Consider the following 17293-nt stretch of genomic DNA (forward strand, 5'->3'; position numbering starts at 1 on the left):
TCGTTGCCTTACCCCATCCCCAGACCCCACTTTTTCAGATTTACACCTGTGTAAATTCCACCAACTTAAGTTCTGTCGGGTGACCCCCAGCTGAGCCAGAATAGCCCCAGCTCAACCTTAATTGTGGGAGTTCACTGGTGTATCCCTGGGTGAGTCAGGATGCAGGAGTTACCATGGCCTATCTGCAGCTGAGCCACAACTCAGCCAGGACAGCAAGTTCCACCTAGTCCAAACTCACTCATCCTGGCAGGATGCAAATGACACATTAGAAAAGCAGAAACTTGATTTTCATCACAAAGTAAACACACACACACACACTCATATTAGATTAGTACAGCTAGCTGAAGTTCTCATCTACTTTAAAGTTTGTCTGTTACAACCCCCCATTTCAAACATACCACATACACAAAAATATATTAACCACAATCAAGATCACCCATGCAGAATTCAGAGGGTACCTATTTCTCATCTTATTTCCTGTATCTCCTGGAAATTTTAAAATAGTGTAAAAATGTCTCCCAGACTTTATTGATCTTTTGCAGGGTAATAATAACTTAATAAAGTGGGATATTATTACACTGAAATGGATCAATAAACTCAGCAGAGATGCATTTGTTTCACTATATGTTTTTTTGCAGCAGGTATGCAGCATGGAAAAGAATTACAAGGCAGAATCTTGAAATGCTGCACTTTTCAACCCCAAATTATCTTAAATGTGGGGTGGGAGGACATTTTCCCAAAAAGTTTGACATTAGCCAGAGGGCCTTTTCTCCACTCTAAACTGTCCGCAGAGCTTCAATTGCTGAGACAAAAGGTTAATTTGTTAGCAATCCACCATAATATGGAACACTTAGGGAAGAAAATGGAGGCAAATTGAAGACCACACTGGGTTCCCTTAGGTTAGAGGTCATCTAAAAGCCAGAACTAAATTATATGCACTGATTTTTGTATTATTGGTTTTTTTTTAATTAAAAAAACTAGTTTAGCACCTGCATTTATAATCTCACTAAGGAGCCCTGGGCAGATTGAGACATGCCAGCAAAAGGCCACTGAATGAGATTCCTACCTGAGTGGGGATTTGAACCTCTCTTACATCAAAGTCTGATGGCCAACTTGGCATTATGATGGCAGCACATAGTTCCCAACTCCTTTTCCCCTTATTATGACAACACAGGGAAAGCATATGATAGCCTAGGGGTGTGGATTACAATCGGAGGTGTTTTCACACATTTGATTCCAATTGTCTTAAGAGGGGAGTGGATGCCCCTGGGCTCCACTTCTTCTATTGCATCGTTGTTGCCACACCTGTAATCCTCCATATATTGAGCTGAACTAGATTAGGCTATATTCATGGATATTGGAGCATGTATCATCACTCCGTATATGAAAGTCATTGTAGTCTCCCGGCATGGTTTGGAACTGTGATCTTCCAGGGTTCTAAATCAGGGAGCCTCCATGAATAAGAACAGCTTGCCATGGTAGAAGTTCAGCCCTCAGCATGTCACATGGCACGCAGTGGCGAAGAAAGAGGGGTGTGATGGGGGCACCCTGCCCCGGGTGTCATCCCTGAGGAGAGATGACAAAAAAAACCTGGGCGGATCACCACCAATAGGGACGGCCATAGGGTTGGGGCGCACTGCAGGGCCTTAGCCGCCCTACAGCTGGGGAGGGAGGCGGCGGGCAGGGTGGGCCATCATGGGCGCTGCATGCGCCACATCCCTAGGGGAAGCGGTGGTTCACCCTGCCCCTATGGACGGTTCTCCCCCCCCCCCGGGTGCACCGCCCCAGGTGCCCAAGAGGCTTCCTCTGCCACTGATGGCAGAGAGTAGTGTGTCTCTGCTCTCCTCCTTAAAAGATTGAAATCAGGTGTGTGGGGATATTTGAATAAGACTCCAGTGTTATATAAATAAACACAAAGATAAGGTTTTGACCCTAAATAGCTTACAAGAGTAGAAGAAAGAGTAGAAATGTGAGGATTTTGGCTTCCTATGTTGAAGCAACCTTAAAAGACAAATGGGAAGGTTTATTCTTGGACAAAGCTTCCCCTCCAAAATGGAAAAAGCATAGAGTTTCAACAGTATATTTTCTTGTGTTGTTGGTGGTGATGATGATGATGATGATGGAGCGCTCTCTTTCTTCCTCTCTCTTTCTCTCTGCACTCCTTCCACACAAAAACTAAACAAGGGAAATTGCACATCATGTTCAAACAGTCCACAAACATGCAGTTATTATTCTGGTCTGATTGCAGTTGCCTGCTTCTACCTTTGTTACCTTTGTAACGGGAAAATTGTTTAGTTATATGATCAGTATCTTACACTTAACACTGCCTATTTATGGACATACACTATGACTAAATCACAGGAGGAGTCATGCAGTCATTAATAACATGCCCTTGACTTGAAATGTTAATAAGAAAACCGTATGAGGCTACTGATGTATTTCAATGGAAAATGGTCACAGGGAGGGAAATAATTTCTTACTTCATTCTAGTAATCAGCATATTCTCAAAGTGTTGCTCTGCATTACCAGCATCATTTAATATATGTAAAGAGTTTAAGGTGCAATAGCTCTTTAATAATCACTACAATTTAACAATCACTTATAGAATAATAATGCCAGTTGCCAGTTTTCTATTGTTAATTTTCAATATGATTGTATATTATATGTTCTGTTTTAATAATAGACCACCCATGGAATATTTATTGATAGGTAGCCATATACATGTTAAAATGTAAACAATCAAGCATCTTTTGAGACTTCCCTAGATCACACAGCTAGAGTTGGGGGGGGGGGGGGTTAGAGAGGTGGTGACTGACAACAGCCAGAAAGGTGTGGCCAGATGGGAAGGAAGCAGGCAGTGCCCTCTGCTCATGGCAGAGTCAGATTTAGGCTTAGCCAAGCAAGTTGGAGAATGTTGCAAGCTGGATCCTGCTTTAGGCCCCTGTCCAAATTCCTGATCCATCATGATGGGCGGTGGAGGGCATGGAGCTATGCAACCTCTGAGCCAAGGAGATAAGTAACTATACAACCTTTAGAAGACATCTGAAGGCAGCCCTGTATAGGGAAGTTTTTTTTTATTGTTTTATTATGTTTTTATATATGTTGGAAGCTGCCCAGAGTGGCTGGGGCAACCCAGTCAGATGGGCAGGGTGTAAATAATATAATTATGACTATTATGGAGTAGGATGTCCCTATTTTCATCAGAGAAATGTTGGAGAGTATGAGCTGCTGGAATTCCTAGCAGCAGTAGCTCATGGAAAAACTTCAAACTGCATCCTGAGCCACCCCCTTTTCTGATCCTGCCCTGATTCCTATGCCAGCTCAGAACTAACATAGCATGGTGCACAATTTCCCCAGTCCCTACCTGCCTTCCATCTCGGTTGATGTGAGTGGCAGTGCTGTGGATACATCATGGCTGCTCTGGTCTGTCATACCTTGCTGCTGCCTGTCCAGGTTTAGGTTTGCCTTGTTGGCCGCTTTCCGCATAGTATGCAGTATTCTTTGCAGCTCTTTGTTATACATTAAATTGTGCAAGGGGAATTAGTTGTTGTCAGCAGCCACTCCATCACATTATTATTATTATTATTATTATTATTATTATTATTATTATTATTATTATTATATTTTCAGGTGTGGGCACATCATCTTCATAAAGTTAAAATTCCCATAATTCTTTTGTTTAAAAATAATAATAATTTGTATTTGTTTTTAAAGAAAGAAAAATAAGACATGAAAAGACATGAAAAAATAAAAAGAAATTCTTCTTACAATAACATAACTTTTTCTTTACATCAGTAAATGACTACCCCCAATCCCCCCCTTCTGAATTTCAGTCCCTTAATCTTCTTTGGCAGTTTCTATCAAATTAACCATCTTAACCAATATTTCTTTCAAAAACAGCTTAAAATTAACCTAATTCCTGAATAAATTCCGAAAACCTATAATTAATTCCCTCGGCTTTAATAAATATTACATTATTTTTTTACAAATATAATTTAAATTTCTTCCAATCTTCTTCCACCATCTCTTCTCCCTGATCGCGGAGTCTCCCTGTCAGTTTGGCAAGTTCCATGAGGTCCAAAAATTCCCATAATTCTTGTTAGCATCCGTCTGTCTCGAGAGACACCTCCATGGATGACACCAACCCACTATGAAGTGATCTCTCCAGGGCACAAGCCTCAGCAGTGTGTATAAAGGTTATGGGCTGCCCAGACAACAGACCTCTCGGCCTCGCTGATGTGCCCCCAAAGCAGAGCAATGCGTTTGGCACTAGCTTGGCTGCAGCAGTTGCCAAAAGGATGGGGATCCAACTGTCTTAGTGACCCCACTCCGGATTTGTGTAGGGTTTCCTCCTTAGCCTTTTCTTCTCCTAAAGATGTTCCACAAGGCAGCAGAGGTTTAGGACCAGAGGTTTCCTTCCCCTATATGGGCTACCTTCCCAGGTCGATGATCTCCATCTGCCCCTCACTTCCCTCTACAGCACATGTACAAACTGCCTTCTTGACTATTCGTTTCATCTGCCCAACACATTGGAGCCTGTCTTTGCATGCAGGGGAAGTTCCTACCCCATCAAGGGTTTGAGACCCATCACCTGGTTTATCTGGCCAGTCAAAGCCGTTCCCAGGGTGTGGCCGCTGTCGCATGGTGACAGCTTCTAGGAGCCACAGGTTAGAGATGAATGCAGAGTAGGAACCAAAAGTGTACAAACTAGCCCAGAAGGAGCACAGGGTGCCCCTCACCAGAGGCACTACCCCTCCCCTTTTACCCCATATAGATATATTCTGTGCTTACTATGAATTTGTGACTATGGGCTTGCAAAAAGAAGAGACATGAATTCCTATACATGCATTCCTATACCAACTTACATGGGAATAGGCCCCCTTGAACTCAATGAGATTGATTTTTTAATAGACATCCACAGGTCTGTTAATATATGCATGCCTTCATGGCCTTCCCACATTGCCTACATTCCTATCTCCAGGCTCATTCCCCCAAAATCTCTTTCTTTCTGGCAAATTTTTTTTAAAGAAAGAGACTTGACACCTGTTTGACATGGCCAACAGAAATGAGAACAGAAACCAAGTAAACAGGACTAATGAGAGATCCAAGAAGGAAGAGATGGAATCTAATAAATTACCATGTGGGTTTGCATGTCCTCACCCCACCCCCACCCCCCACCCCGCTGCCCAGTATCCACAGGATATAACATACTGGAATTCTTGGGAAAGGTTTGCATTTCTGGCCCACTCTATGTCCTTAAGACAGGGGTGAAGACCCCATTGCTGGTACTCCCATCAGCTTCCACTAGCAGGTCAGTGTTGTTGGACTCCAGCTCCCACAATTCCCATCCTGCAGGGCCAGTGGTGGGGGGCAATGGGTGCTGGAATGCAACAACATCTGGAGGGCCACAGGCTCCCAATGCCTGCCTTAAGATATAATTAGCATAATGAAGACAATACTGGCAACAGACCTTCTCCTGGAATGCACTTATCTAAGATGATAACTCATGTCTTGGGTTAATACAGATTTCAGGTAATTCAGAATGTAATGAGATGTTTAGATTTAGTATAAAGGATAAAGCTTGCCAGAAAAATCAGACTGACACCCAATTTATTGATGCTAAAATTATCCCAAACCAAGAGACCATAAATTAAATCTTTTTATGGTTTGTTGAAACTACTGTGTACAGTAACTGAATTGCAGTGGGCAGAGAAGGGGGGAAGCAGGCCCCGTGTTAATTGGAATGGAGTTTTTCAGAATAGGTGAAATGAATAATGATGTGCTTCATTTAAATGACTTGTTAATATTTACTCTGCAAATACCCAAGGGGAAACTTGGCTAAGCTAAAATAGCCTTTAATTTGCATTTCTGTCAAGCATTACATCATTCCCAACTAGAAATAGTGCTCTCTCCTGTATTATTCTCCTTATCTCACATGTGTACTGCATTCTAGCAGATTAAGAGGCTATGAAAGTCTAAGTTCTGTAAAATGTTTCTCATATTTATGAGGAACTAACTGGGCTGGCAATTGAGATGCCACTAAGCAAACCCGAGAACATGCCTGAAGATCTGAAATGTGTGTCACTTTTATTCCTCATGTTAATATGATATGAAAAACGCCTAGGGATTCTGGTATGTTGAGAAACGTTCTTTTAAAAATAGTTATGGGGAATCTCAATATCCAGAGAAAATAAGTCAATAATGACCTCTGGCTTTATTTGCACATCTGCACCTCAACATCAGCTGAAATATATTATTCTTCAGGTGCTTTCAGACTGTAAAATTTAGAGCTGGCTTGCACAGCATCTCATATTTTATAAAATTGTTTACTAGATAGGCTATTTGCAATGTTCACACTTAGGAACTAGATTACTTTTCCACGAGTGCAATGAAAGTGTGGAAGATGGAGCACTGCATCACTGCCTTTGCTCCTAACACTACATGCTCCACGGGTCTCCACCTTCTGGCTGAACTAAAATACATAGGCTGAACTAAAATGTTTGTTTGTTTCAGCTTAAAAATGAAAAAAATAAAATATCAATAGGGAAAAAGAACCCCAATATTTTTTCAGGAACCAAGAGAGATTCTTATATTTCTCAGCCCCTAGAAGAGGCTTTCCTTGACAAGTTTTGGAGAAACGTGTGCATGCTCTTCCTGTAACAAAATGGTCTGCTGCAACCTAAGGTGATGCTACATCCTGACAATGTATTTTTTTCATTTTTATCTTGTAAACTGCCTGTCATTTTCAGTTGAAGTGTGGTATAGAAATTTAATTAATTAATTAATTAATAATAATAATAATAATAATAATAATAGGTAGGCAGATCATCACATCTGGGACAGAGGGAGGTGTTTAAAAGACCATAGTTTGTTTAATTATCTAAAGGCCTGAGAGAAGAGGGATGTTTGCCTAGTGCCTAAAAATATGTAACAAAAACACCAGGCAAGCCTAGGGGAGAGTATTTCACAAGCAAGCTGCTACCGCAGAAAAGGCCTGTTCTTGTGTTGCTACCATCCAGACCTCTTATAGTGGCCACCTGAGCCCCAAGCAACAGCAAAGGATCCAGGAGTACCCCCAAGCTACATACCAACTTCTTTGGAGGGAGTGTAACCCCATTAAGAGCAGGCAACCTCCCATCCATCCGGTCTAGGGAACCACCCACCAACAGTGCCTTGGTATTATCTGGATTGAGCTTCAGTTTATTGGCTCCCATCTCATACATCACCAAGGCAAGACACCAATCCAGCTCATTCGCTGCTGCACCTGCAGATGTAAAGGAGAAGTAGAGCTTTGTGCCGTCAGCATATTGCTGACAATGTACTCCAAAACTCCAGATGACCCCACTCAGTGGTTTCATGTAGATGTTAAGCAGCATGGAGGATAAAACTGAACCCCGAGGAACCCCACACTGAAGGCTCCATGAGGCCAAAGAGCACTCCCCAATCTTCACTCTCTGGAAGCAGCCATCCAAGTAGAGTCAGAAGCACTACAAAGTGGTGCCACCTGCTCGTAACTCGGACAACCGCTGCAGAAAGATACCACAGTCAATGGCAGGCACCCCCAAACTCAGCCCTCCAGATGTTTTGGGACTACAACTCCCATCATCCCTAGCTAACAGGGCCAGTGGTCAGGGATGAAGGGAACTGTAGTCCCAAAACATCTGGAGGGCTGAGTTTGGGGATGCCTGGTCAATGGTCTCAAAAGCCACTGAGAGGTCAAGGAGAATTTACAAGGACACATTTGTCCCATCACTCTCCTGACAGAGTTTATCATACAGGGTGACCAAAGCAGTTTCTGTGCCAAAGCCTGATTGAAATGGATCTGGAAAGTAAGTTTTCTCCAACAGCGCCTGGATCTGGTTTGCAACCACCTGCTCATGAACCTTGCCCGAGTAGGGGAGATTGGTAAGTTGGTGGTAATTACTTGATTTCCCCAATTCAGGGTGGGTTTAGTGGTGCAGAAACCGCCTAGCTTGACTTAATGGTGAAATGGGGGCAGGGAAATCTGAAACAGCCTCCCAAGTGACAAGTCGTGGAACAGCCTCCCAAGTGACAGGTTCATTTCCCCAACATTTTCCCCACTTTGAAATGGGCTCTAACAACATTTTTATCCCAGTACATTTTTTTTTTAGTTCGAGCCAGATTTTTGTGCTATTGCTGATACATTTATTTTTTTAAGTTCTCTTATTACTGCTCTAAGTTGGGATGATTTTTTTTAAAAATGACTTTGGTATGGTTTATAGTATTATTTGCCCAGAAATTCAGGGAATAAATGCTACTAAAACAGCACATAATACACAATATTTTAAAAGAGGAGTCTGACGAAAAGATATCCACCATTTGATTTGATTTCTGCTGGGATTCAATGCTGACATGTTGCACACCTAAAATGGATTTCACAGATCACACTGCTATATTCCCATTTTACCAAAAGATGCTGGACAGTGGGCATGCTGAAGTGCTAACTAATAAATCAACAGCTAAACCTAAAGAGGATGCAACAAAGATTTGTGTCCTGGGACCCTGGTGTTAATCATCTGCTTTATATAGCACATCAACCCTGACACTGCTCGTTTGTCAAGTGTTATAGGGTTGTGGTTGTATGTCCCCTCCACACACCCCTTCTTAACTTTCTGCATATATCCATGATTCACTATGCAAAACTACCAAACAAGGACTCATAGATTCCTCCCCCCGCCTGCAACCCACATTTTCATCCCATGCAAAGAGACTGCATGAATAACAACATGATTCTAGGCATTTCTACTCAGAAGTAGGAATGGGGAGAAATTTGATTCAGTTTCCATTTGAAAGCAAACCTACTTTATTTTCAGTTTCCAAAAGAAAGCACAAACAAAAACATCTTGATGATTTGAAATGCACACTTCTCATAATTTTTGCAGCGCAGTTCTCCAGCCAAGTAATGTGTATAAAAATGCACTTGCCAGAATGTGCATAAAAGGCATATTTTTTGTGAAAATAATATACAAAATATTTTACAAAAGTGGCTTTGCAAAAATGTGTATAATGAGCAAAATTGCATACAAAAATGTATATTAGGTGAAAATTGTATTAAATTGCTAATGGCTATCTATGAGGATTCCTCATAAAAGAATCAACAATAAAATGGTCATGGGACCTAGGTAAAACTATATATTTAGAAAATTGGGAAAGATTATGGACTAAAGACATATATTTTACTATTTGCTACCTGATAAGAGATAATATTATGAAAATGTGCCACCGATGGTATATTACACCTGTGAAACTGGCCAAAATATATAAAAATTATTCAAACAAATGCTGGAGATGTAACGCAGAAGTGGGAACCCTAATACACATGTGGTGGGGGTGTAAGCTAATAAAACAATTCTGGATAAGGATTCATGAAGAATTAAAAAATATATATTTAAAACCACAATTTGTATAAAAAAACAAAAAAAACCAGAGGCATATCTATTGGGATTATTGACAGATGATATTCCTAAAAATAAGAAAAATGTATTTTATATGGAACAGCTGCAGCAAGACTATTGGTCGCAAAAAAAGGGAAAACAACAATAGTACCAGAGATAACGAAATGGAGAGCAAAAATTTGTGAACTTATGATTATGGCAAGATTAACAGTGTCGGTGAGAGGAGGTTCCACTCAGAAATTTAATAAAGAATGGGAATGTGTTGAAATATATATGGAGAAGTTTGGAAAGGTAATGTAAATAGTAGTAAATTTACTAGCTGTATATCGCAAGGTGAATGAATAATAATAAGAGAATGAGTTTAGTAAAGGAATTTAAGTAACACAACAGAATAAGATAACATAAGAACAACAAGATTGTAGGTACTGGTAGGTGAGGGAAGTTGGGGGGAGGAAGGGAGGGGGGAGGGGAGAAGAAATATCAAAGAATAAAATAATATAGGACGGAGCATGAGTTTGTTTGATGATCTGTATGTTTTGTTTTGTTTGTATGTTTTGTGATATATTTCAATAAAGATTTTTTTTAAAAAAACACATCTTCCAAAAAAAATTGCTAATGGCTATGAGGATTCCTTCAAACAAGAATTCATAAATCCCTACTCAGAAGTAAGTCTCATTGAGTTTTGCACTTACTTTCAGGTAAGTGTGTCTACAATTACATCCTGAATCCAGCAAATTGAAATCTTCAAGCCAAATGCCATACTGCAGACCCAGTTCAGTGTTGCAGTAACTGGAAGACTGTGTGATTTCAAACACACACAGTTGAAGGCAGGCTCACTGAAACTGAGCAAGTTAAATCCAAGCAAAGTGCAGAGTGTAGAAGCTCTTTTTGCCCTGAGTCTGCTTGGGCTTCTCGGGACAGAAAAGAGCTTTGAATCTCTCTGCCTTGCTGGGTGGACAAGACTCACTCAGTGTGCTGGCTCTGGACTGTTCTCACAAGATCTCATGGAACAATCCGAGTTCCCATGAGATGTAGTGTAAACATGCCTAGGCTTCTAGAGCCAGTGTCCTGGGAGGGCCTTGCCTGAAAAGCAAGGCACATAGAGAACTTAAAACTCCTTTTGTGCCAAGTAACCCAGGGTGTGTGTATAGGGCCTCATACACACAAATGTTGAATGTATGGCCACTAGTGGGTATGGCCAACCAGCATGGTGTGTGTGTTGCATAGCTGTCAACTTTTCCCCTTTTTTAAAGGGAAATTCCCTTATTCCAAATAGGATTCCTTGCAAGATAAGGGAAAAGTTGACAGCTATGGTGTGTTGTGACTTCTGCAGAGCCCTAAGGGACTTGAACATAGCCTGAAGTTGTGATCCTGCCTATTAAATGCACAATATGTGCGCAAGCATTCATAGACCTTTCAGAGACCAAATGTAATATGAGTATGCAACATTAATTAGTTATTATTCATAGAAGGAGCCTGCTTTCCACTTTTTGCTACCTTCTGCTTGCTGCATTTAAAACTCCAGCTTAAACCGCTAACCCCAAGAACCCGGACTGGAGAACACACCCTCCAGGCTCTGATTCAGATGGAGCTTCCTCCCGGCCTTGCCCTGACAGACTGTGATTTAAGAGAATACAGATTGTTCCCTAATGCTGAGGCTTGAAAGAGCCCTATTGTTCATAGGCACTCCTGTCACTCTGGAGCTTGTTCAGCAATCTACTATTGTAACTGAACAGCAGTTGTAGTTTCACCCAAAGTCATTCATTCTCCATAAAGAGGAGGAATAGCATCTCCTCTGTGAATGCATTTGTCATCATCCTTCCTGCCGCCATAGTCAGTTCCATCTGCCGAGAGATAAAGTACAGGAGGAGAGGTGCAATCTGTAAGGTTTCTAGTTTCATATTTCAAATGCAGAGAAGGCAGCTGTGCCCAGGTGAGACAAGGTTCCTCTTTCCTTGCACCTCTTTAAGCGTTTCCCGCTGGATCTTGCTGTGATGCAAAGCAGGAAATCTTATTTAACTCAAAAGAATTGCCCAAATTGCATAAAACTGAGGGAGAGAATGCACATGGTTATTATAACTTTATTCTGCGTAAAAAAACAACAACAACGATTTGATGATGGAACTTGATAGTCTTGCTGGTTGATGCCATTGACAGTGGCTTTGGTCCTATAGAACTGAACTATACTTGGGCTTCTAACTTTGATTGGGAATGAAATGCACCCCTTAAAGGAAATACTATCGGAGAAAATATTAGAATCCACTGATCTATGACGCTTTTGTACAACTTCGTACATGAGAGGAGAACTTGAAAGCATAATTGTGTGGATGAACCATCATCAGGCAAATGAAATATAAATGGTATGGTGGAAATGAATAGCATATCTACAAAGAGGTAGTTCCTGTGCCCCCCCCCCGAGACATTCTCCTTTTTTCCAACTTTAGATCTCATTTTGGGTGGGAAACCACAGAAAATTATTACAGCAAGAACAGTGTTTCCCTTGAACCCCCTGGATGCTCCAGGTTCTTGTCTAACTTAGTGAATGCACTTAGTGATGGATTCCTCCAATATACCAAGAGTGATGAACTGTAGCCTCCATGACCCATGCATGACTACAGTGGAAAGCCCAGAGGAAACAGCACAATGACTGACATGATAAAAGATATAAAAGGACTGAGTCACATGGGATTTGGCAAAATTGTTCATGTTGTGTGATAGAAGAAATGAACTTTCTAAGTTAAAGGGGCAGGAAAGAAGGTTATTTGATTCAAAGCAAAACATGATGGCCAGTCAGCTACTCTTTCTGAGCAAGGTTCTTCTAGTTTAGGGATGTGCAATTGGAAAACTAGAACCTGGACTTGACATTTCAGTCGCTAAAATGCCACCTCGAGGCTTTGCGTTTGCACAAAATCAAACCTGTTTTAGACCCCTACCACCATTTATATGATTGCAGTTACCTGGGACCTTCATGGTCTTAATTTTCACACTGTTCCATGTCTAAGGAAGGCATGAGAGCTACGAAGAACTGTCTAATCCAATCTCATGAGATGTAGAAGAACATGTTGCAAAAACCTGGAAACATCATCATCGTCCTAGCACATCTGAAGATTTCAAAGCTCCTCACATAAACTATCTCAGTAGTCCCTGAAGGACTGCCTGCAACCATATAGCTCTTTCCAGCCCCAGAAGGGCTGTAGTCTCACCCACCTCTAAAGTCAATCAGGTTAGTGGGTACCAGAGACAGGATCTTCTCATTGGTATCCCAATATTTGTGGAATTCCTTCTCCACAGAACCCTAGTTGCCCCAGTCTCTTGCGGCATTTAACTGGTCTCTTCTTTTTATTCTGCCAAGCTGCTTAGTGTTCTTATTCCTGATGTCTAGAGATGTTTTTAATCTAATCCTATTCATGATTCTACAATTGTCTTGGGTTTTCAGAATTTTTATTGCTGCCTTCTGAGAGCTTGCCCTACAAGACAAGATGAAGACTTAGACTGGTGTTCAACTAAGTTTTGTACAGGCCCGTTGAAATTAATGAACACAATTAAGTTAGGCCCATTCATTTCAGTGAGTCTACTGTGAATACCCCCACTATTAAATAAACAATGCCAATATTTCTGAGGTTCTAGCAGGTGTTACGTAGTCTATGCCCTCTCCCACTAGTATCCTCACACCCATTCATGTGCTTAAAGTTATAAAACAAGAGTTCCAGCTATTTCCCCTGCCCCCCCCAGGGAGGATGCTTTTACACCTGGCCTCTGGAAAGATGCAAGAAAGGTGGGCCAGCTGCAAAACCTGAACACAGAAGTAGTGCTGTGAGGTTGCCCAGTGAACCACCATAATATCATTTGCAACATTCCAGCCAAAATAAATATGGAGACAACTTACCTTCCATTCCTAACAACATGTTGGTCCAGTGCTAAAAGAGCCCTGCTGAATCAGACCAAAAACCTATCTAGTCCGTCATCCTGTTTCCCAGAGAGACCAAACAGATAGCTATGGGGGTCTCACAGGCAGGGCATGCACACGATAGCTGTCTCCTGCTGTCACTACCCAGCAACTGGTACTCACAGAAACATGCTGCCTCTGAATATGGAAGTAGTAGGCATCATGACCAGGTGGGCCAGCTTGTTTCCAAACTTGATGGGGCAGATACAAGCAGATGTCCTTTACGTGCTACTTCTGGGAGGACTTCCTTGTCTCATACGGAAAAGCACTTCTGCTATTTATTATAGAGGCTTATTAGCTATAGATACCTTTGCTAGGATGTGATTCTCTGACAAGAAAGATCCAGGCATGGATGCATCTTTTCTTTAGAATCCATTCCCATTTTGGCATTCATGAGCAGTCTCCACTTGCTATTTATTTGAGATGGTTTGATTCCAGAAGAGTTGACAGCTTTTTGACACCCCTAAAATTATTGTAAAAATAACTGCAACAGTGACAGTGTCATTTAGGAATCTAATACATCCCCAATTCAAACAAAGTTACAGATCTACTGTAAGTAATAAAATAATGGGAAAGCAAATTACTTAGCTGAGAGAGTTGAAATTAGATTGTACCATAGTACCAGGACAGAATACAGAAATGTAACTTGTACTATATCCTTTACTGGTTTAGTAACTTTGACTCACTTGTAATGCTTATGACCCATCTATCAGATTTCTTTTTCTGGTGCATCTTTTCTCTGATAGCAGCCCACGGTTGATCAGCTAGAAGGTTGACCAGGGTTTGTCTGGAGCATCCTTCTTTTGGGCCACAGAATGAACAAAGCAAATTTTCACACTGCTAGCCCTATCACTGACACTATCCCTATCACTTCATGTACTTTGTTTCCTAGCAATTAAGTTCCATTCACCTATGTTTCTTGATGATGCCTTCAACACCAAGTGCATATGCAAAAAAGAAGAAGAAGAAGAAGAAGAAGAAGAAGAAGAAGAAGAAGAAGAAGAAGAAGAAGAAGCAGCAGCCATCAAACATCAAGCCCACAGGCCGAGTTTTCACACAACGTTACATGGATTCAAAACCACAGCTTTCAAAGAATGGATTTTTGTTTATTAGATTCAATTTGTGAAATGCTTCCCATTAAATATCTCAAAATAACTTCCCAATAAATACATGAACAATAAAAGCATTTAGAGACAATCCCATATATTAAAAGTTCCATGTATACAATTGAAAACAATTCCATTCTCCCTCTGTGTGCAGAATAGAAATACAGATCTCCACCTTTGAGGCTTGTTGAAAAGGGGAAGTCTTCAGATAGTTGCTTAAAAGACAGTACAGGTAGTGCCTTTGTGATGTGTAATGGAAGGGAATTCCAAAGGGTAGGTGCCACTACACATAAGGCTTGATGCCTATTTGTACAAAATGGACCTCCTTATAACACAGTATCTCCTGCAGAATGCAGTGATCACATGGAAACAAAGTTTTCATTTTGGAAAGATATGGCATAACCATTCACTTCCTATTCCTCAGAAGCTTGCTTGTATTTGAAACAGCCTTTTCAAAGGTGTGTTTAAGAAGCATGGCCTCAGTGTGGGATTATCTGGAACATTTTTCTGGCATTTAGCAAAGCATGAAGTCGCCTCATCCACGAGTCATTCAATGGAAGCATCTAAGCCTGTTACATTTTCTTCTCCGGCAAGATTGTGATATAAATAATAATGATTTACTGTATTCCTGAATTAGATAATGATCTAGCTATGATGCATCACTGGCATAGCTGAAAGCACTGACAAAGCATTAACTTCCATAAATAAATGTGCAGCTGTTCTATTTGCCTCCTATATAACTATTCCCATTTAAGTAACTTACGAGCTCCCCTCACACTTTCAATTAAAAATAGTATAAGGGCTGGATCTCAAATGTAAGCATATCACTTAGGGCTGGTTCACACATGGTTATTCATTACTTAATAACTACAACATTAAAGCCCCCTTCCTTCCTTCCTTCCTTCCTTCCTTCCTTCCTTCCTTCCTTCCTTGGTTAGTACAAATGTACTTGTTAGCAGCTGATTTTGTGCATGAAATGTTTACGTAGCACTGCACTGGATAAAACCTAAAACAATTAAAAGGACAATTTAAAAAATCAGAAAGGGCAAATTCAGGGGAAAGATATATCCAAAGGTATGTGTCTTCAAGAGCTGGTGGAATGCCAACACTGATGAGGTCTCCCATATTTCAGCAAGGAAAGCATTCTGCAACACTGGTTGCAAAAACTTCCATGTTGCCACAAACCAATCATCATCATACTATGGCAAAACCTATTGGCTTCCACTTACAATCCCATCTTGTAAACTGTTATGTGGTGCATTGGTGAAAATTAGTATGTGAACAAACAAATGAATGAATGAATGAATGAATGAATGAATGAAAGTATGAACAAATAAAGAAATAACTAGTCTTTGGTCCAGAATATCTGAGGAATCACTTCCTTCCTGCCTGCTCCCTAAGACCAGAGTGAGAGACGCTTTTCTGTGTCTCACCTAGACTGAAGGCATGGTTGATGGCAACAAGAGATAAGGCCTCCTCAGTGACTGCACCAGTGCTATGGAGAACTTTGAGTATGCTGTATTTTTAATGGTATTTTGTGTTGCTATTGCTATATTTTTAATGAATTTTATTGTTGTGTTTTGTTTTATGATTTCATGATTTGAAATTTTTGTAACCTACCGGAATGGTGCATAGGCTCCAGAAGGGTAAAACAGACAATTTCTATATAAATAAAGAAATAAATGAATAATTGGATCAGATTGTGCAAAATGGGAACTTAGCACAATTAGAACTGACCATGAGTCCTCTAGGAGACCACATCACATGATTCAAGCCTCTGAGACCACAAGGGCCATCCAGTCCAACCCCCTGCCAAGCAGGAAACACCATCAAAGCATTCCTGACAGATGGCTGTCAAGCCTCCGCTTAAAGACCTCCAAAGAAGGAGACTCCACCACACTCCTTGGCAGCAAATTCCACTGTCGGACAGCTCTTACTGTCAGGAAGTTCTTCCTAATGTTTAGGTGGAATCTTCTTTCTTGTAGTTTGAATCCATTGCCCCGTGTCCGCTTCTCTCTTCCAACTCTATGATTCTATGATTCTATGACACAGTGGGTGCACCAGACATGATCTGAACAGGGAACTTCTAGAGTGGCACTGGCATCCTTTGGCTTGCTGTGGGAACTTACTTCACATGTTAAGAACCTCCATCCTAATTGGGACAAGTACATGCTGGAAGTGTAAAGAAAAAGAAGGGACTTTTTATCATATGTGGTGGGAATGCAGAGAAGTGAAAAAGTATTGGGAAATGATTTATAATGAATTGAAAAAAAACGTTTAAAATGACTTTTGTTAAAAAGCCAGAAGCATTTTTATTAGGGATTTTAGGACAAGATATTCCAAAGAAATTAAAGAACTTATTTATGTATGCTACAACTGTGGCAAGAGTTTTGCTAGCACAAGGATGGAAGAAGGAAGAATTACCAGCAAAGGAACAACGGCAAGAAAAATTAATGAACTATGTGGAACTGGCAAAATTAACATATAAATTGCACGAAAAGGACAATCAGGACTTCAAAGAAGATTGGGAATTATTTACAAATTATTTGAGAAAACAAGAAACAGAATTAGATTCTCTGGCAGGATTTGAATAAACATACACAAATTTTATTTACAATTAGGATTTGGAATAACAAGGAAAACAAAAATTTAAATGGAACAATATGCAGAAATAATATTGAATTAATAAAGCAGTTACGGAAGCTGGGGGAAGTCCCAGGAGGGGGAAGGGTGGCAGGGGGAGGGGGAAGGGGGGGAAGGGGAAAATTGTATGGGATTGTATTGTTTGATAATTTGTGTGGATTTTTAAAGTTTTCAATAATTTT

The sequence above is a fragment of the Lacerta agilis genome, chromosome 1 (assembly GCF_009819535.1).
Source record: "Lacerta agilis isolate rLacAgi1 chromosome 1, rLacAgi1.pri, whole genome shotgun sequence".
Classification (NCBI taxonomy): Eukaryota; Metazoa; Chordata; class Lepidosauria; order Squamata; family Lacertidae; genus Lacerta; species Lacerta agilis.